General features: G+C 35.0%; 1 protein-coding gene and 1 non-coding gene across 5 annotated transcripts in view; both read left to right on the top strand.

Annotated features, from left to right (window-relative positions):
* The window catches only part of SKAP2 (src kinase associated phosphoprotein 2), a 204,174-nt gene that overhangs the window by 60,865 nt on the left and 117,748 nt on the right, over positions 1 to 25,561 (top strand). The gene's annotated exons all lie outside the window — the stretch shown is intronic.
* Positions 21,228 to 21,300, top strand: TRNAK-CUU (transfer RNA lysine (anticodon CUU)). Its single transcript has one exon. It is a non-coding gene; the product is annotated as a tRNA-Lys (tRNA).

Genomic DNA, 25,561 nt, shown 5'->3' on the forward strand with positions numbered 1-25,561 from the left:
TTTTTTTGTTGTTGTCGTTTTAATCTCCAACCTTTCTTTAGGGTTGATTTTCCTGTTAGTGAAATTTTTTGTTTTTTGCTTTTAATCTGTTTGTTCTTTGACTGTCTTATTATTTATCTCTTTTTAGCAGTATATATGTAGAAAGGATTACTTAGATGAAAAAACTGTTAAAAATATAAGGGCTTATAAATAGGAAAAATACAAAATATTACAAAATAAAGGCTTAAGTGGGTGGAACAGTTGCCTACTTAAAAAAAATTTATTTATTTATTTATTTGGGAGAGAGAGAGAAAGCATGAGTGATGGCAGGGGTGGGGGCAGAGGGAAGGAGAGAAGCACACTCCCCACTGAGCAGAGAGCCCTACTGCAAGGGGATGCTGGGCTTGATCCCAGGACCCTGAGATCATGACCTGAGCCAAAGACAGACACTTAACCGACTGAGCCACCCAGGCGTCCCGACAATTGCCTACTTTTTAACATATATATAAAAAGATAGGATTGTATGCATAGCTAAGCAAAAATTATATTTTTAGGTTATTTGAATTTAATTTGTCCTTAATAAATCTGCCTTTTATTTTTATTATTTTTTTCTAATTTGTATTGTTTTACCAAAAACATGGAGGCAGTTAACAAAGATAAACACATTACTCAAAGGTTAAAAAAAAAAAAAAACAAACAAGTTAGGAAATCAGGGATGGAAAGAAAGGTAGGTAGGAAAAATAAAGTGAAACTAGGATTAGTTCACTTTATGGAACTAATAAAGTGTGAAATGCATACCCTCCATACTCTAGACTTCTGCTGGAGACCAACCACTTACTTTGGCCCTTAGCTTTCTATCAATCAGTGCAAAGAGGGAAAACTGATCAGATGCATGATTTATACCATCTTTGATATAAAAATAAGTAAGATGCCTAAAAGTAGTACAGGACTTACTAGTATTAGAACCAATGAAATTTCAAAGAGGCAAAAAAAAAAAATGCCATGTGATGTGATAAATTAAACCTTCCATAATACTTCAGTAATACTCCGGAGTTCTTCCTTAAAAGATCTATCCACACAAGTATAGCATAATGCCAAAGCAGAGTTTAGGGCAAGTCATTTGATATGGAGTCAAAATAACATGGGTTGGCAGCCTACAGTTCAGGGGGAAAATCCATCCTGCTATTATTTTTATAAATATTTTATTGGAATACAGCCACACCCATTTATTTACATATTATCTACAGCTGTTTTTATGATACAGCAGCAGTAGTAAGTAGTTATGACCGAGACCAAGTGTCCTGCAAAGCCTAGAATATTTCTATCTCTGATCTTTTACTGAAAATGTTTGTCAACCCTGGGTTACATACATAACTTCCTGATAGATTAGTTTAAAATTAAGATAGCATATAAAGTATTCAGAACAGAGGTCTCTATCAATGTATTTTGTTTGGCCAAATCAGTAGTTAGTTTTTTGAAAATTTGTGCTAACCCAGAAAAATTCGTATTTCTGGAAAAATTGGATGGCAGGCAACACTGGATTTGAATTGTGTTTGTTATTCACTTTACAGACACCATCTCTTTCTAATCTGCATTCCGGATTACTGTTTTACCTTCCAGTTCTGATCTCCTTCACATACTTTTTTGGTGACTGGAGAGATTTTGGTTTTGGCCCCTGAATTAGAAGAAAAGCCAAGCCGTACATTCTTCAGCTGTTTTCAAATATATTTCTTAGAATGGTACTGGACAGCAGAGAAATTTGGGATATATTCTTTTTTTTTTTTTGAGATTCTATTTTTAAGTAATGTCTACACCCAAAAGGAGGCTCGAACTTACAACACTGAGATCAAGAGTTGTATGCTCTACCAACTGAGCCAGCTAGGCACCCCAGGATATATTCTTTGACTACTACTTGGAGTGTAGTTATTCGGTGTTACTTATAGTTATATCTTTTTAGCCAGCAGAATTAGAGGTAGGGTTGATGTTCTTTTAAGAAGACAAGGAGCTTATCAAGGATATGTGCCTACATAAAAGACCAACACACCTGTATGTGAAAGTGGGCTAAGGGATTTGGACCAGACTAAATTTTCCTTAGAAAAATAATTCTAGGGCAGCCGGGGTGGCTCAGCGGTTTAGTGCTGCCTTCAGCCCAGGGCCTGATCCTGGAGACCCAGGATCCTGGTCCCACGTCAGGAACCCTGTATGGAGCCTGCTTCTCCCTTTGCCTGTATCTCTGCCTCTCTCTCTCTCTCTGTCTCTCATGAACAAATCAATAAAATTAAAAAAAATAATCCTAGTTTTGTCCCATTAAAAAGACAGTAGTAGTTGAGGACCAAATGGCTCATCTCTTATATTTACTATTTTGGCTCATCAGTTGTATTTAATTAAGGTAATAATGTAAAACGGGGAGATAGTGGATTAAGCAAGTAGAGATAAGAGGAATTGTGAGGAATGTATCATAAGACAAGTAAAAATTTAATCTGTCATAGGAGGGGAGCTGGAAGCATAGGAAGGAGGCAGGGATTGGTGCACTTCTCGGGAGAGCAGGCCTGAGAAGGACCTGGCTGGAGGCTTGTGGTCGGTCACCTGAGGGATGAAGACAAGGGACAGGGAAGGGTAAGTACAGAGAAGGAACATAGGGAAGAAGCATAGACTTCAGGTTAGACCTGTGACACTGTGTCAGGTTAGACCTGTGACACTGTGACACTGTCAAAGGTGAACTGTGATACTCAGATTCTTTTTTCGAGGAAGTGATAGCATCTATAAAGAAAATGGGAAAGTGGATTAGAAAGATCAAGTCTGTTGAACTTGAGGGAGTATTGAAAAATTCAGTCAAAGATATTTCAGAGGGAATCTGAGATATGGGATAGAGATATGGAGAATCATTGATTTATTTGCCTAAACATGTTGAATGTCATGAGAAAGATAAGACTTGCCAGAGATCATAGAAGGAGATAGATTAGGGGGTTCAGAATAGAGACACCTGCTCCAGTTTTCCTCACTGGTACACCAGGAGTCTTGCTGCTTCTGCTTTTGCTTCTAAACATGTGAAATGAAAGCTTTACCTCACCATGTTCAGGGAGCTGTTTTCTGAAATAAAAAACATTCTCTATTTACTGAATGCCCATTATGATTACATAAATACAAATTTCATTTATTTGTCCGTAGGTTTAAAGAATTTGATTCTAATTTATAGAATTTTAGAAGCCATTAATTACTTTCATTCTTTAGTATGATTATATAGATATGGGGATACATTCTATCTTGATAATCTTCTTTGGCAATCATTTGAATCCTGTTATGTTCTTGTTTTTTTTTTTTCTGTTTGTTTTTATTGTCTGATTATTTTCTTTCTTGTAATTCAGGCATCGTGTTTATTAACTATGTTTTGCCTTAGTCACTTAAACAATAGTAAGCAATATTCAGGGCAGACCGGATGTACTTCTATTAACTGGAAACTAAATTTTGAAGGGCTTTAAAGAGGATAAATTTTGTACTTTATTACATCAAGGATCAAATTGTATTGTAGTTAAATGCATGGATTATGGCATCACATATACCTGGGTTCAGTCCCAGTTTGACATTATGACTTGGAAAATTATTTTCTTCCTAAGCCTTATTTTCTTAATTGATAATACTAGGGATACTTGTAGCATCTCTTAGGATTGTTATAAGGGCAAATGACTGCCTAACACATAGGACTTGCCCATTATTAGCTCATGGTTATTATAATGTCACAAGGCATTGGATGATTAACTTGGTTTTAATATATTTTTTCACTGGAATTTTAAAAAATTGAGGTACGGGTTGATATAAAACATTATCTTAGTTTCAGGTGCACAACGGTAATGGTTCAGTATTTGTATACACTGCAAAATTACCTGGAATTTAACCTATGTTTGAGCCTCGGCAGTTTACATTGTATTCGATAGTATTTCATTTAATCTTGTCATGTTGTTAAACAACTAAAAGATGAGTTGATAGCTCTAGGATTGTTTTTATGATTTAATATTCAACTTTTCCCTATGATTATGGCAGGCATTTTAATGTGGTTCACACATGTCACAATCTGTGTTAAATTTCAGTGTTCTGTTTCTTTTTTATTTGGGTGAATTGTATTTAGCTTCCTGTCTCTGTCAGATAATAGGGAAATAATGAAACAATAGTGTATGAATTGGATAAAAATGAGGCTTAACCCTGAGAACCGTTAACAGGATTATTTTGACAGAGAGATAGCAATGCAATCAAAATGTGTATAATTTTGAAATTCTAAATGGCTCCGTTCTTTGGTTGGATACCTGCATGCTTGGTGATCAACAAAACCAAGATATTTAGTGACTATAGAGTTTTATATTAAGACAACATTTTATAAATCAAGTTCATTTAAAGTGTTCTAGGAGGTAACTTTTAAGAGAACTTGTTAGTGGATCCTATTTTGTAAAATGAAGAATTAATTTTTGCAATAATCATTTCCATTTTTAAAACCAGCTTCTCAAATAGTTGATTCTTTTTAAAAGAAATAAACCTGTATCATGTGATTATATGTTTCATGATTAAATAAAAAGTCTTACTATTGTCTTGAATTTAATCCGCTAGAATTCTGATCCTGATATCTGCAAAGTTATCCTTTAGATGGTAAAATATATGAAATATAAGTTAGTGTTGCTCTTTGTATGCATAATATTTGCATTTTATTTAATAGTATCTCCTTTAGTTAAAATTGTTCCTCAGTATATTTTTTTCTTGCTCTGTTTTACTACTCATTGAGCTTTTATGAAGTGTCTGGTATCATGAACTATTTCTTCTCTGTTGACATTATTTTAAATCCTGTACAGTACTCTCTGTTCTGTCTGATTTTCATCCAACATTAAAATACATTTTAATACAGTGTGTGAATACAGGCACTTCTGTAAACTAGCTGTATTCCCCTGAGACTATAAAAACATTGCTAGTCGGTTATTTAGTCCAGAAATATGAAGGTGGAATAGCTATTTATCCCAAAATTATGGTGAGGGAATGTGTCCTAAGAAGTTGAAATGTTGAAATGCGGATGTCCATTTTAAGGTTTATAACAGCATTTCAAGCAAGCTATTTGAAGTATACATATACAATTTTAGTTAGATAAGGGAAAGTGAGTTAGGTATAGTTTAGATAAAGCATATCCTCAGAGATTAATTTTTCGATCCCTGTGGCTGTCAGTGCCCACAACAGGGATTCAGATAGTGCATTGAGCAACTCATGTTAGCAATTCATTTCCTGTCCTTCTGCAATATGCTAGAAAATGTATTGGAAAAGGTTTCAGTGAACATCGATCAAATTAGTGTGTACCACTGATTTGACTAATCCTTTTCCAGAAGCCTTGTAAATTCAGTCCTTGCTTTTACACTTACAAACTAATTAACCAAAAAACTTTTTCATCTTACCAAATTCATTTATTAATGAAACCTAATCTGTTGCTGATTGATTTTTGAGACATCCAAAGTCTGTCAATGTAATTGTTAATATATTAAATGAATCAACATATTTATATTGTAAAATGATATATTCTTAGAATTAAAAAAATCAATTTTCTAATTTTTAATCTTTAGTATCTTAATATTAATTTTCTTATTTTTCAACCTACTTAAGCTAGAGTAATACAAAACAGCTGTATACATACATCAGCAATGGTAGGCCAAGGAAACAAGGTGGTAATAACCCCTCCCCCGCAAATTTTCCCTCAGCATAAACTTTGCCAGTCACTGCTGAGTATATAACCTTTTTACACTTCAAAAGTATGACTAAAAAAAAAAAAAAAAGCAAAAAACCAAAAGTATGACTAAAACTCATATTAAATTTCTCATACTTGCGTAAATAACAATGTATATTATCTTTCTCCTATCATGATTTGACTTTGAACATATCTTGAGATGTTACTGTTTTTTTTGGCATTCCTTAGATACCACAAAGTTGGAAGTGCCTTTTTTGTGTGTATAAAAAGTAAATGAAATCTTTTTTTTTTATTAAACATCTATGTCAGTTGTTTAGTCAGACTATCATATGTAGTCATTATCTACCCATAATTCTTTTTTTGGAAAATTATATAGAATTTTTACACATGCCATCGATGAATGAAATGCAAAAGAAAAAAACAGAAAAAAAAGATAGCTTTATTTTTCACTACAAAGCCATAGTTAAAAATACCGCAATACTCGTTGCATGTGGATCTTATGCAGTTATGTCAGGTTATCATGTCCTTTGCTAGGGCCTGTGATGGAAGACTGAGATTATCTTTTACTTTCACTACCTATTAGTTTATCATCCCTGCATTAGTTGGGACTATCTAAACCTTGAACAATTCACTGGTATGGTATTTAAAATCCACTACTGGGTATGATAGGAAAGATGTAGGGAGTTGGTGGTAATTGATTTATCCCCATCATACTGAACCTCCCGCTCCTCTTCCACTTTGTCCTCCCTTGGGCAATAATCACAGGGTCGAGCTGCCAATCTGTAGACTTAATTTTTTCCAGCAGTACCATCTGGCTCCTTGGCACCAGAAGTTATATTGGTTCTTTGTGGTTGCTGCTGAATTTGTCATATTGTTAGACAGCTGATGGGATGTTTCTTGCTATTTGATCCTAATTTTCTTTTAACTAATTATTGATTTTTATTTAGAGAATCTTCTTTAGCCATTTATGAGCTTGGTAGAATTTTATGGTGAAAAGAATAGAATGTACCTAGACAAATACTATGTGTCATCCTTGAGATTCTCCTCTCTGTATTGTGTTCTAGCTAGTTCTTTAACAACCCTCCCTTTCAAGAGAGATTAATTTAAAGTTAATTGTGGGGGTTTTCTGTTTCATTTAAAGCCTTCTACCTCTGTTTAAGAATTATTTCAGTGTGTATTTAAAATCCTGTTACGGTTGCTGTCATTTCCCAATAATGATTATTTAGAAATCCCTATCAGTGGCAAAGATAACCTTCTAATATCCAGCAATACTTTATCCCATTTAAAAGAATGACCATTTGTGTGTACCTTTTGTTTTATTTTGCAAATGATGTGGGGTTTTTTTTGTCATGCCTAATAACATCTATAAACAGTTTAAAGGAATAGTTGTGAAAAAAGCACATCTGAGTTTTAGTAATTAAAAAAAATTGCTGAAGCACACATTTCAATACACTTAAGCAGTTTTTTTTCATATTACATAGTAAACTGTACATGAAAGCAAAGAATTATTTGATTTTATCTATTTGTTTCTAAAGTAAAGATTATAAACAAGAGTTATTTATTGCTTAAAGTCTTAAAAGCAGCTGCGCATAAAGCAGTTCATTTTGACAAGTATTTATCATATTAGATTGTATTCATTTTTGAAACAAGTCTTTTAAAAAGTTTTAGAGGTACTCATTCATTATGAGTTCTTCTCCTGAGTTTACATTAGGTGTTATTAATCTACATTGGTTATAATAATGACAGGATACTTATATGTTAGAAATAATCATTTCATATCCTTATTGTTATTGGTATGTGGATGCTAGTGAGTTGGCTTGGATTATTTTAATACCACTGTACTAGAACCCTTCTAAAACCTGAAAAACTGAAGCCTATTAAAAACCTACTAAAAACTGGACTCTGTAGAACATTTTCATTTTATGTTAGATAACATATACAGCTAAATTGCTGTAATTTGGTCATGTTGTGATGTTAAACCCAGTTGTTTAATTGCTTTGGATTAAGTATATAGAGAAAAAGGAGCAATGAATGTCACTGTGTAAGAAGAGCTAAATCAGATGTCAGTGAAATGATTCATGTGCTAACTGGAATAGTTAACATGCATTTTACTCGACTGTCTAGCAGGAGGAGGTGGGCTATAGAAAAATGAATTCTTCACTAAATAATTTACAACAATTATATCAAATTTTAATAACTTCAGCTAGGAAGGCACACATGATTCATGTTCTCACAATCACCTACATTAGAGATTAATTGTGCTTTCTTTAAACAAAAATGTAGTCTTATAAATGTTTTTAATTGGTAAATCATGATTAGTTTTATCTTTATAGAACAGCATCATTTGATCAGTTCTTAGCTATAACTTAATGTGAAGCTAAAATATTGCAGTTAATCTGTTGTCTCAAATGCCAGCTCATTAGAATTTGCCCTAATATCAAAAAAAATGCTCTGAATTGTTTGTTGTCTTTATCTTAACTCAAATATGTAAAGGGGACAGTAGAGCATTTTTCTTTGGAATCACAGAGAGTTCAGTGACCTTTCTGTGGCAAATTATGTAGAAAGAAAATATTTATATTCATTTAAAATAACCTCCGTGAAGAAATAGTCTCATTACCCTGTTTGATCAATTTCTTGTAGCCTGAGCTGTAGCATGCTGCTATTGCCATTGGTTGATGGAATACACTGAGTAGTGGCTAATGGTGATGGTGCTCATCAGGAAGGGTTCAGCCAGCGGTCAGCAACAAATAATTCAAGACTGTTTCTAAGTTTGTGGCTGGTGGAATTTGCTTCTTGCCCCAAGCCAGCGGCATTGCTGAGCTGGGCTATTTGATTAGAAGAGAGGCATATTTGCTTCTTAGCAACTGCACATTTGCACAACCCATAGTCCTCTACTGCCTCTAAAGGTTTTCCTTTTGTGATGGTAGAATAATACTTTATTGTTGATTGATAGACAAAAGAGGTTCTAATCCAAGCAAGCTTATAGCCATTTTTGTTGTTGTTGTTGTTGGCTTTAAAAATTTTCATCTACACATAACATTTTTTGAAAAAGTATAGAATAAATATATATATAACGTAATAGGCATGGAAAACCCCAACAGTTAGAATTTTAATATGCATATTAGCAAGAAGGTTTGCACAGCATGAATACAATCACATACTGTTACTTCTTGCCCAGCAGGTTCAATGATAGGAAATCAGTTCTAATCCCAGTGTATGTTTGTACATGTATTTTTCCTGTTCTGGGTGTTTGTATCTTCTAACTATAATTAATCCTAGAGAAAATTTAACTAATAATATTGAAAGGAAAATTAATGTTACTAGAGCTGTTCTATATGGCTTTGTCAAATTTAGGAACTAGTCTTTATATGATTGGAAGTTACATTTTAAATTCTGATACAATGTAGATATAGAATTTGGAACATATTTCTGTAGCAATGAATCTGCAGAAGAAAACATATGTCTTTAATAGAAGACAAAGGTATTTATAACCCAGTAGTTAAGAAACAAGTGAGAAAAGATAGATTCGGGAAGGACAGTCTGAGTTTTACGATCCTATGAAGTCAGGACCGGAAAAAAACAGTTTTTTCCCCCCCATGGTTTTATGGCTTTTCTCCTTCAAACTATATGGTTAGGACTTGAGTTTCAAGATTTTAAGGAAGATGGTATAAAAAGTGATATGAGCGTAGATTATGTTAATTTTACTGTTGCATTATTTTTTGATAATTAAAAAATACCTACTATACCTTAGAGCAATAACATAAAAGCTGTTCGGGCCCATATATTTTGATATATAATTTAAATCCATTATTTTGTATAAATTGTTGAGATAATTCCTAGTAAAATGAAATTGCACGTATAGGACATATAAGGTTGAATTTTTTTATATTCTTCTATGATGTTATATTAGAATGTATGACTTTTTTCCAACTTAAGGGATTTTTTTTTCTATTTTGTCTCATAAGCTTCATGACAGGTATGAGAATTTCCATAATTTAAAATGAACAACAAAAAGTGCATTGGTGTGAATTTTCCAGTTAACAAATCTTGTAACGTGTTTTGGGATTTGGGGAAAGTTAAAGCAAGTGCAGACATTAACACAGACATAAAGTGTATATGGGCAAATACTCTCAATTCCCAATAAAAGGACCTTAGGGCATATCAGTATGCATAATATGACCATCACTGTATTTACTTTCTAATAAATAGCCACTTTAGTGGCAACCTAGAGCCCAAAAAAGGGAAAAGGAGTGAGGCTGAGTGATTTGATATTTCAAGGCAGTAATATGCCCCATCGTATCAAGCAGCTGTCCCTTTGCAATTTCAGTTAACATCCTTGAAACAATTCCTTTAAGAACAAATTGGACCTCCAGGAGGAAATGGAAAATACTTTTAAGAATGATTTTGAATTGTTTAAAAATTAACATGCCTGCAAGTAAATTGCCAAACTTAGGATGTGAGTTTGATGTTATTGAAATTAAGATTATGGCTTTTACGAACATTTTATTTATAAGGTAAATTATGGGAATTTGATGTATTAAGGAAAATGTTCTTTAAATTACTAAACTATCTTGCAAATAGTTGTAGAAATGGCATTTTAAAAACTCTAATCTACTACATTAAAATTACTTGTATTTATTAGTCTATATCATTAGGTGACATTTATTGCTAAATGTCCTTCCCCCTATTAATGATTTCTTATTTTGGGGTACATGGTAAAAGGCAGTTTTCTTAGTGGGGCTTTATAACAATTGTCATCTACAGATAGGGGGAACAATTGTATCATTAACTATGTTCTTCCCGCCATCTTCCATTGTGACTGTAAGTACAAAGTAATGTACAAAATGATGGCCTTTTGAACTTCAATTTTTACACATAGGTCCATTTATTGGGAGAGAAGAGTAACAGGGACAAGTAAAGGTTTCTAATTCTCTTCTAGGTAAGGAGAATACAGGAGTAGGTAAGGAGTAGTTAGCGGCATTGAAGCAGTTGATGGGATTTTATTAAATCTTTATCAGAGATTTCAGTGCACAGTGATGCTGAGCATCTTTTCAGGTTTGTGGGCCATCTTTATGTCTTTTTTGGAAGAATGTTCAGATCCTTTGCCCACTTTTTAATCAGATTGATTTTATTTATTTATTTATTTATTTATTTATTTATTTATTTATTTATTTTGGTGTTGAGTTATCTAAGTTCTTTATATATTTTGGATATTAACCTCTTATTGACTCTATCATTTGCAAATATCTTCTCCCATTCAGTAGGTTGCCTTTTTGTTTTGTTGATGGTTTCCTTCACTCTGTAAAAGATTTTTATTTTGATGCAGTCCCAATAGTTTGTTTTTGCTTTTGTTTTCCTTGCCTCAGGAGGCATATCGAGAAAGATGTTGCTATGACTGATGTCAGAGACATTACTGCCTATGTTATCTTCTAGGATTTGTAGTTTCAAGTTTCACATCACATTTAGGTCTTTAATCCATTTTGAATTTATTGTTGTGTATGGTGTTAGAAAGTGGTCCAGTTTCATTCTTTTGCATATAGCTGTATAGTTTCCCTAATACCATTTATTGAAGAGACTGTCTTTTCCCCAAATATGTAAACAGCCTAAGTACCCAACTACAGATGAATGGGTAAGGAAGATGTATGTGTGTGTGTGTACACACAGGCACACACACTCACATATATACACAATGGGGTAATATGCAGCCATAAAAAGGTTGGTATCCTGCCATTTGCATAATGTGGATGGACCTAGAGGGTATTGTGCTAAGTGAAGTAAGTCAGACTGAGAAAGACAGATACCATTTGATTTTACTCATATGTGGACTCTTTAAAAACAAAATGAATGAATAGACAAAAAAGCAGAATCAGCCTGTAAATACAGAGAACAAACTGATGGCTGCCAGAGGTTGGGGGAGTGGTGAGCAAAACTGTTGAAGAGGTTTGGGAGATATAGGCTTCTAGTTATGGAATGAATAAGTCATGGGAATTAAAGGTACAGCATAGGGAATAGAGTCAATGATACTGTAATAGCCTTGTGTGGTGACAGATAATAGCTACACTTTTGGTGAGGATGGCATAATATATGGAGAAATTTAATCACTGTTGTACATCTTAAACTAATGTAACATTGTATGTCAGCTATACTCAGAAAAAAAATTAAGAAAAAAAAAGAAACTTCAGTACACAGGTGGCTTCCTGAGGTCTTTAAGGTAAAATCTCTAGAGAAATATATCAGAATAAATTTCAGTGGCATACATACATGTTACCGAAGAAGCTATGTCTCAGAGAGATTAGGTGATTTGTCCAAAGCCACACAGCAAGAAATGGTGGAGTTGAGGTAGAAATTTAGGTCTTTTTCTTTTTTCCTCCAAACCTATTATCTTTCTTTTTTAGAGCACTAATACCTGTCCCTCAGGCTTGTAGTATTTAGGAACATGTGGCTTGGATGCTGACATGCAGATGAAACCTCTGATACTAGCTTTGTGACCTGGCCAAACTATTTGGCTTCTTCAAAGTTTACTTTCTAGTTAGATTAACATAAGGATTATAATATCTGTTTGCATGAGGTTGAGGATCAGAAGAGATAATCTGTGTACATTTTGTGAATCTGAAAATACTTTATAGTAAGTGATTATTGTTGTCCTAATTTAACAGCACATCTAAGTTCCAGATAGTTCAAAGAAGTTGAATTCGTGTTTCTTGATTTCTATCCATGGGAATTATAGACTTTTCAGTTCTGGAAGGAACTTAGAAAACCACTTAACATGCTATTTCCTCATCTTATAAGTGAATATCTATGACTTATTATGCTTAGTTGGCTTCTCAGGGTCACCTGTCAAATTAATGGCATCACCACCACTACTAGCACCATTTATTGGACTTTTATGTACCAGGCACTGTGCTGGGTATTTCCCATGTATTATTTCGAGTCCTAATAATATCTTTATGTAGGAAGTGTTATACCTATTTTGATGATAAAGAAAGTGAAATTTAGGATGATCTCACTTGCTAAAGTAGAAAAGCCAGGATTTGAACCAGAATCTATCTGACTGCAGTGGCCATGTTCGTAGTACAATGTAAACTGCCTCCCAAATGCCAGGAATGAAACTTCAGCCTCTGACTCCAATTAGTGAAACATGGGCTTCTCACACCACATCTAAATTTTCTTTAAAGAATATGTTAGTATTAACAAGTGTAAAATTTGAGTCATTTAAGTAGCCTTTTAAAAAATGAATTTCTTTTCTAGTTATATGAGAGGATTCCAAGATGATAGGATTCCTATATATATATATATATTTTTTTTGAGAGAGAGTGCATGTATGTGCATGTATGAATGGGAAGGGGCAGGGGGAGAGGAAGAGGGAGAGAATCTCAAGCAGACTCCATGCTGTCAGGGAGCCTGACTGGGTGGCCCTCAATCCCAGGATCCTGAGATCATGACTCCAGCCAAAATCAAGAGTCTGATGGCTCAACTGACTAAGGCACTCAGGAACCGCCCCCCATGTTGGTTTTTTGAATGGATTTCTTTTTCAAGGATAGTTCTGAAAAAGAGGTCTGATTTGTGGTTATCAAAGGCAGGGGGTAGAGATGGTGGGGAAATTGGATGAAGATGGTCAAAAGGTACAAACTTCCAGTTGAAAAGTAAATAAGCACTGGAGAAATAATACACAACATGATGGCTGTAGTTAACACCGCTAGATGGTATATTTGAAAGTTGCCAAGAGAGTAGATCCTAAAAGTTCTCATCACAAAGGGAAAAAACCATTAAAAAAATTATTGTTGTAACTGTATGAGGTGATGGATGTTAATTAAATTTATTGTAGTGGTCATTTCACATTATATGTATGTCAAGTCATTATGCTGTACAGTTTAAACTGATACAGTGCTATTTATCAACTTGTCAATGGGAAAAACATAAAAGTGATCTGGTCACCACTTGGGAGGCTCTTGAAATAAGAACCAGATGAAAAAATCCTGGTTTTTGCATTTTGATTTTAGAAGGTAGAGTGTCAAATCTTAAAAACAAGTCAGAGGAAGTTGAATAGACTAGGTAATGGACACAGGAAAAGGAGGGATCAGAGAGAACTCAATTTAGGTTCAATGACAAGAAAATTGATTTTGGCATTTATTCATTCAGCAAATATTTAGGGAGCACCTACTCTGCTTGATAATTCCTATTATAAATGCTGGAGGCACAACTCTGAAAGGATAAATGGTTCTTGGCAGTGATGATAATGTTGGGTAGGTTGGTTAGAGCATGGATAGTGTAGATGCTCATGGTATAGCCAGGTGAAGATGTTTGTTGGAGTCCTGAAACTCTGCTGTGAAGTTAGAAGATGAGAAGACAGGAGTAGAGATAAGAAAGATGAGGGCATCTCTCTCTCTCTCTCTCTCTCTGGTATATTTTTTAATTGGAGTTCAATTTGCTGACATATAGTATAACACCCAGGGCTCATCCCGTCAAGTGCCTCCCCCCCCAGTGCCTGTCACCCAGTCACTCCAACCCCCCCACCCACCTCCCCTTCCACTACCCCTTGTTCGTTTCCCAGAGTTAGAAGTCTCTCATGTTCTGTCTCCCTCTCTGATATTTCTCATTCATTTTCTCTCCTTTCCCCTTTAATCCTCTTCACTCCATATGAATGAGACTATATAATATTTGTCCTTCTCCGATTGGCGTACTTCACTCATCATAATACCCTCCAGTTTTATCCATGTCGAAGCAAATGGTGGGATTCATCATTTCTAATGGTTGAGTAATATTCCACTGCATAGAGACCACATCTTCTTTATCAATTCATTGAGGGCATCTCTATAAAATATGAGGTCACCTGTAAACTCATCAAAGGCATAGAAATGTAAGAACAAGGGGTATTAATGAGAAAGAAAGAAAAAGCTGCAATAGCATTGAGAGTAATTTGAGTGGGAATTAGGATGGCAGTATGTCAGAGAGAAGAAAGAGACAGCTTACATTTAGAGAATAACAGAAGAAGTAGGTCGGTCACTGGATGTGAGAACTGAAAAAAAATGAATGTATTTAACAAGGAGAAGATTATTGTTGATCTTAAAGCAATTTGAATTATTTTTGCTACGTTATTACTCACTAAAGCCCATGCTTAATTCAGATTTTCTTGGTTTTTACCTAATGTCCTTTTTCGGCTCCAGGATCCTATCCAGAATACCACATTACAATTAGTCAGTATGTCTCCTTAGGTCTCCCTTAGCTGGAACAATTTTGCAGACTTCCTTTGTATTTAATGGTCTTGACAGTTTTGAGGAGTATGAGTCATCTATTTTATAAAATGTCCCTTAATTGGGATTTGTCTGATATTTTTGTCATGCTTAGACTAGGGTTCTGGATTTTTGGGAGGAAGACCACAGAAATATAATGCTGTTTTCATCATTCATATCAAGATACCTGCTGTCATTATGACTTGTCACTGATGGTGTTAATCTTTACCTCCTATCTGAGCTGTAGTGTCACTCAGATTTCTGCCCTGTAAAATTACTCTTTTCTCCCTATTTTAATTATTTTTTAACCTGTTAAATTTTGATATAGTTTCCATTTATAGAAAAGTTACAATGATAATACAAGGAGTTCCTTTATACCCTCTACTTAGATTCACCAAGTGTGAATCTCTCCATATATATAAAAAATATATCCATATGTATACATATATATAAAATATATATATATGTATTTTTTCTTTTGTTCTGAACTATCTGGAAGTAAGTTGGCAACATTGTGCCCTTTTATTCCTAAATAGTTAAGTATGTATTTCCTAAGCACAAGAACATTTCTCTTTCATAACCTGTACATGATTGTCATTAGAAAATTTCACATTCATTATTACTATATTATCTATCCATAATCCTTAGTCAAATTTTATTATTTATTCTAATAATGTCCTTTATAGTTGTTTCCAATTCTAAGATCATGATCCCATCCAGAATTACAGATTGCCTTTAGTTATCATGCCTCCTTGGTATCTTTTACTATGAGACAGTTGCTCGGCTTTTCTTTGTCTTTCTTGACTATGACAGAGTACTGGCCAATTATTTTATTGACTGCCCCTCAATCTGGGTTTGCCTGATGTATCCTTGTGATAAGATTTGGGTTGTGCATTTTTGGCTGGACTTCCCACAGATGTGATGTTCTGTTTTTTTCAGTACTTTGTATTAGGAGGCAGATGATATCTGTTTGTTCCAATATTAGTGAGGTTAACTATGGTTACTTGGCTAAGCTGATGTTTTTGTGGTTTCTTCACTCTAAACTTCCTGTTTTTTCTGTTGTAATTAGAAATTAAGAGAATACTTTAAGACTTTCAAAGTAGCCTGTTCTTCATTGAATTTTCACATGCTAGTTTCAGTATTCATTAATGCTTTTCTAGTTGTATGTTTATTGGCATTCCATTAAGAAAATACTTTCCTTTCTCAGTTTATTTATATTAGTATATATTTACAGGTTATTATGTTATTCAGTGTTTATAGTCTGTTACTGTCCTTTACTGTCATTATTTTGATGCTAAATTGTCCCAGATATGGTCAGTGGGAACCCTTTCAAGTTGATTACTGTGTCCATGTAATATGTTCCCATTAGTTTTTGAGTACTTCATATAACAAGATGTATCTGGTCCATTTGTACCCAAGTCCTGGAATCAGCCTTTTCTTTAAGAAGCCTTGGTTCATTTTAGTGGTGAATGATATTTAGATACCAAAATCTAGGTGCTTGATGTGCTTAAGCTACTGGTGAGTCATTGCATCTAAATTCTTGTAGTTGGACAGAGCTAGAAAATATGTCTTCTACATGAATATTTAAACATATTTGCACATATTTGTATTTATTTTTCTGTCTTTTGTGGTAACTAGTTTCCAAGAGGTCCCCTTAGTGAGCCATATTTTTTAGTGTTCACATTTTCCTCTAGAATCTGGGCTGGCCCTGTGACTTGCTTCTGACAAATAGAGTATGATGGAAGTGATGCTATGTGACTTCTAAGGATGGGTCATGAGAAACCTTGCAGCTTTTTCTTGGGCCTCTTAGAATGCTCACTCTTGGAATGCTTTCTCTTAGAACCCAGCTGTTTTGCTGTGAAAAGACCATGTGCACATGCTCTGGTTGGTAGCTCCTGATGAGCTCCCAGCTTGTAGACAACACCAACTGTTTGCCATGTGATTAAGCCATCTTGTATGTTCCAGCCCAGTTGAATCTCTGGATGACTATACCTCAAACAGTATCACATGGTAGAATAGTGAACCTAACCAGTCAACTCATTAGACTATTTTCAAATGTAGCTTTTATTATTATTCAGGTATGGTGAGGCCAAAAGATCAGGAGATGACTGCCATTGAAAAGATAGTTTGTTACATTACCTAAGAGGAGGAGGCACACCATGCTATGCAGGGCCACATGGGGCAAGCACGAGGATTATTCAGGAGGCGGAGGGAGAGAGGGGAAGATGTAGGCAAGAGATTTTATTGTAGTTTCTCTGAGAAAGGCAAGGGTGGATAAGTAGGTTTAGGATTGGCTAGTTTGAATAATTCCAGTAAGCTCTTTGGACACAGCAGGAGTCCCTATTTCTCTAGTAGCTCTGGAAAGATTAAGGCAGGTAGCTAGTGACCTGGAGTGTTAGAGCTAGATAAAGAGGTGATGGTGGTGGTACAGGATTTAGGATTAGTTGGTTTGCATATGAAAGTCACAGAATTGTCTAGTCCTGGGGGGTACTCTCTTCAGAATCAGCTGTCTCAGGTGCCAGAAGATCAGAAAATACAGAAAATAAAAAAGGTATGATTAACACAATTATAGGAGATAGCAAAATGATTATTCTTTTAAGCTACTACTTAGTTTTGTGATAGTTTGGTATGCACCTTGTGTATCTAAGACTGTCTTTATTTACCCATCTACTTATCCACCTATCCACTCTCCTACCTACCTACCTACCTGCCTACCTGCCTACCTGCAATAACTATTTTTTTTTTCCTGCGATAACTATTAATTCACTTTGGTAACTCCAATTCCAGTCTAACACCACAGGCTACATTCTGGTCTTTTTCCTTTCCATTTCTGTAATTCTCTTCTTCATTAGTGAGAAACTAAGCTGCCATCATTCTCGACATATTTACTCTGTTCAAACCTTTAATTCAAAGAAAGTAGCTTCAGAATTGCTAACCTATACAATGAGAAGCAAATTTATAATTAGAGTTAAGTGTTCATAGTTTATTAGATAAATATTACATACAAAAATGCATAAATTATAGTTTGAGGCTCAGTGACTTCTGAAAATGCATACACTTCATGTAACCTATGCTACTCTCAAAATATAGAATATTTCAATTCCTCAGAACATATCTTCATGCTTTTCTCCAGTCAGTGCCCAGCACTTGCCCTATCCCACCCTAAGCTGAGCCTTCTGCTTTTTCTTTGCTAAAGGTTAGTTTTACCTGTTTTAGAATATTCTTAATACTCTCTACCTCCTCTACTGGTACTGCCCTATTCTAAGATACCATAATTTTTTACCCCTTGGCTTCTAAAAATCTCTGTACTTATAATTTAATTGGCTGGTTCCTAAGCTTTTCTCCACATTAGTATCACTTAATCCCAGATATTTTGATTTAGGTGGGATGGCTGTGGCTTTGGCATTGGAACTTTTAAAAAGCTCCCTGCGGGGATGCCTGGGTGTCTCAGCGGTTGAGCGTCTGCCTTTGGCCCAGGGCGTGATCCTGGGGTCCCGAATCGAGTCCCGCGTCAGGCTCCCTGCATGAAGCCTGCTTCTCCCTCTGCCTGTGTCTCTGCCTCTCTCTCTCTCTCTGTGTGTGTTTCTCATGAATAAAAAAATAAATAAAATCTTAAAAATAAAGCTCCCTGGGAAACTCTAATGTGCAGCCATGTTTGGGAACCACTTGTCTCATCCGTTTCAGAACTTAAGAGGACCTAATTATAGGGACTTCCATTATGGTGGTCTTCTCTGTTATATTGCCTCTCTAGTTCAGTAAACATTGAGAATGTGCTTTGGATTGGCTTTAATCAGACATAAAAAAATCTAAATGATGCTGAGGTTATCTGTTGACAACAATGTCATTAATATAGCAATATATTAACCACTAAAAGAAATTAATTTCTTTTAGTGGTTAATATATTGCTATATAAGACATGATATACATCTGTCATTAGTTGTAAAAAAATAACATTTTTTCCATTTATCAGAAACTAAGCATGCTCTTTTTATTATGACAATATTTTTTGAACACTTGCTATGTGCTAGGCATAGTGTTAATTGCTTTATATGGATCATGTTGTTTAATCTTTATAACAACTTTATACAGTAGGAATTGTTATGCCTCTTTTACACAAGAAGAAGTTGAGATATAAAGAGGCTAGGTCACATGGCTACTAATATAGTATATATTAGTTGTATATAGTTTGATGAGGTTCATCAAACCTGAGCAGTTTAATTCCAGGACCTGCCTGCCTTTTTGTTTTGTTTTTGTTTTTGTTTTTTCCTATTGTGATAGAATGCACATTACATAAAATTTACTATTTTTTAACACTTTTAGGTGTACAATTCAGTGGTCTTGAGTACATTCACAATGTTGAATAACCACTGCTGTTTCCAGAATGTTTTCATCATTCCAGATGGAAACTCTGTACCCATTTAACAATAATTCCCATCTCCCCTCCCCCTGCCCCTCTACTCTACTTTGTATCTCTTTGAATTTGCCTATGTTAGGTACCTCATAAGAATGGAATTATATAATACTTATCTTTTTATGTCTGGCTTTTTTCACTTAGACATAACTTTTTCAGGGTTTATCTGTGTTGTAGCAAGTATCAGAATTTCATTCCTTTTTCAAGGTTGAATAATATACCACCATATGTATATCCCACAATCTGTTTATCCATTCATTTGTTGATGGATACTTGGGTTGTTTCTACCTTTTGGCTCCCTATGAATAATGGATAGCCTGCACTTTTAACCACAGTCCTATACAGATGTGTAGTTATTTATTGCTGCCTAGCAAATTACCTAAAACCAACATATTATATTATTTTTTTATTTGTTAGTAGATAATAAACATTTTATTATTCTCACATTTCTGGGGGTTAGGAATTTGTGACTAGTTTATGGTTCTGGCTTGGGCTCTCTCATGAGACTACAGTCAATATATTAGCTGAGGCCACATTCATCTGAAAGTTTGACTGGAGGTGGAGAATCCACTGTCAAAATGACTCATTCACATGGCTACAAGTTGGTGCTGACTATTGTTCTCCTCACATGGGCCTTTCTGCTGGCTGCTTGAGTGTACTCATGACACTTTCCCCAGAGCCAGTGATGCAAAAAAGAGCCAAGTGAAGGCTATATCCTTTTTATGACCTATCCCCAGAAGTCATATAGCATCACTTGAGCTGCATGCTATGCATTAGATGCAGATCATTGAAGCTGACTTGTATTCAAGGGGAAAGGTATTAGTCTTTATCTTTTGAAGGAAGGAGTGTCAAGGAGTTTGTGAACATATTTTAAAATCACCACAACTGGTATACATGAAGAAGAAAATAAGCATTAGTAACAGAAGTAATCCCTTCTAAAATTGTGGTATATATCCGTCTAGAGACATTTTTGGTGTATGTCTAACCTCATATATACTGTTTTATATTCTGTTTTTTTCCATATTGTATACTAGAAACATGTTTCTATGTATTGTGTTTTTCTATATACTGATTGTTAATTATTCAAATATTTGTCCCAAATGGTATTTCATTGTTGTTTTAATCTGCATTTCTTTTTGTCTCATTTTTGAGATATAACTGACATATAACATTGTTGAATTTTTTTTTATTACTAGTAATGGTGAATGTTTTCATGTTATTATTTGTACTTTTTGTGAATTGCCTTTTCATATATTTGCTCATGTAAAAATTTGGCTTGTTATTTTTCTTTATAAAATGCCCATTATGTGTTAAGGATTCTAAAACATTATCATTAGGTTGTAAATATTTCTTCTTGCTTATTATTTGTATTAATGGTTTAAGAAAAATAAAGTGTAGAATTTTAGAGTTAGGTTAACAAAAGAATTCTAGTCCAAAGCTTCTGATTTATAGATGAAGATGCCTTATTTTCTGTTTCTCCAGACTCATCCTATCCTTCTTCCACCAGATCTTAACCTATTATATTCACTTGCCCAGATATACTGTGCTCTGCTCACTAAAGAATAGCATGGGGACACCTGGGTGGCTCAGTGATTTAGCACCAGCCTTTAGCTCAGGGCGTGTTCCTGGGGTGCCGAGATCGAGTCGCACATTGGGCTCTCTGCATGGAGCCTGCTTCTCCCTCTACTTGTGTCTCTGCCTCTCTCTCTGTGTGTCTCTCATGAATAAATAAATAAAATCTTTTTTAAAAAAATAAAGAATAGCCTGCATTTGTTGCTATTTGCATTTAACAGGGAAGCCTTCCTTAACCCCAATTAACCACTGATGATGTATTAGTAAAAGCCACCAGGTTGTGGGAGAGGTTTTGACTTTTTAAAAATTAAGCAACTTGTGGGACACCTGGCTGGCTCAGTTGGTAGAGCATGTGACTCTTGATCTCAGAGTTGTGGGTTCAAGCCCCATGCTGGGTGTAGAGATTACTTTAAAAAAAATAAAAATCTTAAAAAAAATGTAAGCAACATGCTAGGTTTCTTCAATGATGCTCGGTATGCTTCCTGTATCTTTTCATAAGACCATATTTTGATCATGCGTTTGTTGCTCAGCAAATCTAGACAGAACATGGGGGCTTAAATGACATACTGTTGTTTATACTTCATTTCTTCCCAAAATGGAATTGAAGAGACTGAACTTTCATTATTTCACTTACAGTGCTGAGAATTTTACCTTGTTAATAGATAGATGTTGGTTAGATTAAATTCACCCCACTTCTAAAGTTATCAAAATGAGGTACTTATTAGTGAGAAGAAAAATTCAAATATCTGCTTATGAGTTTATCCATCCTATGATCTAAGAAAAGGTTAAAATATTTAATACTTAGATAATTAAATCTTATTACAAAGCTTAGAGATTTCTGGTGGGAAAATGTGGTATGACTTAATATTAGGATATTCATCAAAAGGAATAAATTATTTACTGGGAAGGAACAACATCTGAATCTTTTACATTCTTCTTTGGCTGTATATAATTACTGAAGTGTATCTATCACAAGTGATAAAGAACTTGGCTCAAGTTTCAAAGATGCGAGAATTTGATTGTATAAACTGAAGGAAGTACTGTGTAGCAAGAGTAATGCTGAGTTTTGGTGACTCTTATACATGGTTAGGATTTTTTCTGTTTATATGATCGAATGTCTTTAATTTGGACACAAACATTTTATCTACTTTCAACCGATCTTGTTTTCTCTACCCCTTTAAGCATTTCTCCCTACTCCATTATATGAAGAAAATTATTATAGATGATTTATATTGGCTTTATACTTTTTTTTTTTGAGATTTATTTATTTACTTTAGAGAGACAGGGTAGGGGCAGAGGAAGAGGGAGAGAATCTCAAGCAGTGAGATTGAGATTGAAGTGAGTATGAAGCCCAGTGCACGCTTTGATCCCAGGACCCTGAGATCATGACCTGAGCCAAAACCAAGAGTCAGATGCTTGAGCTCAGTCAACTGACTGAACACTCAGGCACCCCAGGCTTTGTACTTGCCATAAATAAAAATAAATAAAAACTCCCATAAATAAAAACTTAAATTTTACTAATCCCTGTACTAAAAAATATAAAAGACCATGAATTATACCATGTCCAAAAAAATGGGAGTGAACTTTAAAAATAATTGGGCTCCTGCCAGGGTTAGCATCTCAATTGATTATAGAACCAGATGACTTTAGGGAATTTTCTTCTTTGTTTTTAATTTATTATAAAGATTTTCAAATAGAAGGATTGGATTAAGCAGCTTCAGCTAATATATCAGATTCTTCATAGATACTTACCTAATCTCTTACTCTGGTCTTTGTTTCTTTTGAGCTCTAATTTCCTAGGATAGGCATATTTCTTGACAGCCAGGTGAATTAATTGTTCTTAAAGCCTGGATCTTGCTACTTAAAAAGTCCATCAATGGGGGAACCTCGGTTGCCCCAACCTGGCTCACTGGTTGAGCGCCTGCCTTTGGCTCAGGTCATGATCCTGGGGTCCTGGGACTGAGTCCCACATCAGGGTCCACAGGGAGCCTGCTTCTACCTCTGCCTATGTCTCTGCCTCTCTCTGTGTCTCTCCACGAATAAATAAATAAAATCTTAAAAAAAAAGAAAAAGTCTGTCAGTGTTAGCAAGTGCAGAACCTGACTCACCTCATTCCTCCACTTTTAGAAATTAAGAATGTTTATTTTGATATGTGTGAGAATCATCAACTGTGAGAAGTAAAAGTGGTCTCATAGATTATTTTACAGATGAGGAGACTGAAGGACTGATGTGCTAATAATTCATCCAAGATAACAGCCTATTAGTGGCAGAAATGCTTCTTTAATTGAACGATGTGTCTCTCATTTAGGATTAAGACTTTTTATCTCTTGCCCTTATTGGCCTAATTTCCTTGCCAGATGATATGCAATAATAGCCACTACTTTTACTGTTAAATAAAAAATAATCTTTTTTTTTAAAGATTTTTTATTTATTTATTCATAGAGACACACAGAGAGAATGAGAGTCAGAGACACAGGCAGAGGTAGAAGCAGGCTCCATGCAGAGAGCCTGACGTGGGACTCGATCCAGGGTCTCCAGGATCATGCCCTTGGCTGTAGGCAGCACTAAACCGCTGAGCCACTGGGGCTGCCCAATAAAAAATAATCTTAAAACTCACAATAAAGAAACCTTTCATACAGGATTTGCCGAGATTTCATATATTGTATGATTTTTTCTTAAGATTTTATTTATTTATTTTACAGAGAGAGCATAATCAGGGGGAGCAGTAGTCAGAATGATAGGGAGAAGCAGGCTTGGCTCCCCCCTGAACAGGTAGCCTGATGTAGGTCTCGATGTGGGGCTTGATCCCAGGATTGGGATCATAACCTGAGCCAAAGGCAGACACTTAACCTGTGGAGCCACCCAGGTGTCCCACTCATGTATTATATGGTTTAAGAGTTGTCAATCCTCTCCCCAGTCTGTGGTGGTAAAGTGGCTTCTCTTTTCTGGATACTGAGCTGTGAGGACTTTTTATGTAAGGGTAGTTCACTTAAGACTTTCAATTTCTAATTCTAGGGCACAAGGTTAAGGAAAGAGCACTCTGGAGGCTCTCTGAAACTTTTTCTTATCTTGGAGAATTAAAGTTTAATTTCTGGTCAAGCTAGTTTTGTTAAGGAGAGTTGGTAACTGCCTATTTCACATGCAGAATTTTCAAGTCAGGGGGAAAGTAAGCTTATAGGTTATCCTAGAAATAGCAGGTAGGTAAAGAAGTTTAGCATTTTAGAAATAAGGTCCTCATTTCTAGCAAACTCCATGTCACTGCTAGTCTGAAGTAGCCTAATTGTCATTAGGAAAGAATTGGTTTCTTAAAAAGGAAAAATAATGGGGAAAACTTCTTAAGAGCTTTATTACATTCTTTCTCATGAAATTATTTCTGCAACGTATTGATTAATATCTAACTTTAAGAATTTTATGTAGGCATTTCACCATTATGATTTTGAAATATGGAAAGTCCTTGCAAATATTCTTAGATTGCCTTCTGTCTGTCTGCCTTGTAAAAGATCCTTTTAGTTAAATGGACCATCCTCCTTAAATGATGTCATTAGCTCAGATTGAAAAGACATTGCCTGCAGGGAAATCATTTAATTGAACTAAAGTGCCTTATTTCTGTAGATCTGGGAGCATCTCACTCACTCTTATCTTCAGATTAGATAATTTATATCAGATAATTTTTTCAACTCTATGAATGATAAAATGTTGAGAAGTAATCTCCCTTTTAAGGTATTTTGGTGTTTCATAGTTTTCCATTTATATCAAAGTTAGAATCGATGGTTCTTAATATGTAGACTAAAGTCTTATTTTCAGATTAAAAAGTGTCTTATTTCATTAGACTAAGTTATTTATGCATTTGCATTATACAGGTCAGTGGTTTCAAAATAAATGTTTGTGACTTCTATAGAAATAAGTAGTTTTGCTCTTGAGATCTTTCCTCACTTTTGCTATCATTTTTGTTTGTTTTTTTTAAGTAAGGTTTATTGAGGTATCATTTACATAAAAAATTCATCCTTTTATATGTGTAGTTTGTTGGTTTTTGACAAATGTATGTGGCTAACCACTACCGCAGAGTCCAGATAAGATATAGAACATTGCCATCACTATAAAGAGTTCCCTTATGCCCCTTTGTAGTCAATCCCTTGTTTCCATTTCCAGCTCCTGGCAGCCATGATCTAATTTTTGCTCCTATAGTTTTGTCTTTTCCAGAAGGTCGTATGAGTGGAATCATGCAATTGGTAGCCAGGGAAGTTTGGCTTCTTACAATATACCTGTGTTGTTGCGTGTTTACTTCATTTCTTTTTATTTTTGAGTACTCTTTCATCATTGTATGGATGTACCACCACTTGTTTATCCATTCACTAATGATGAATACTTGATTAATATAATATGAGTAAACCCACTATAAATGTTTGAGACAGGTCTTTGTGAAGGCATATGTTTTATTTCTCTTAGAAGTGGGATTTTTGGGTCATATGATAAATGTATGTTTAACTTTGTAAGAAACTCCCAAATTGGGGAGCCTGGGTGGCTCAGTGGTTTAGTGCCGCCTTCAGCCTATGGCCTGATCCTGGAAATCCAGGATCAGGTCCCATGTCAGGCTCCCTCTGTAGAGCCTGCTTCTCCCTCTGCCTGTGTCTCTGCCTCTCTCTCTCTCTCTCTGTCTCT

The sequence above is a fragment of the Canis aureus genome, chromosome 18 (genome assembly GCF_053574225.1).
Source record: "Canis aureus isolate CA01 chromosome 18, VMU_Caureus_v.1.0, whole genome shotgun sequence".
Lineage (NCBI taxonomy): Eukaryota > Metazoa > Chordata > Mammalia > Carnivora > Canidae > Canis > Canis aureus.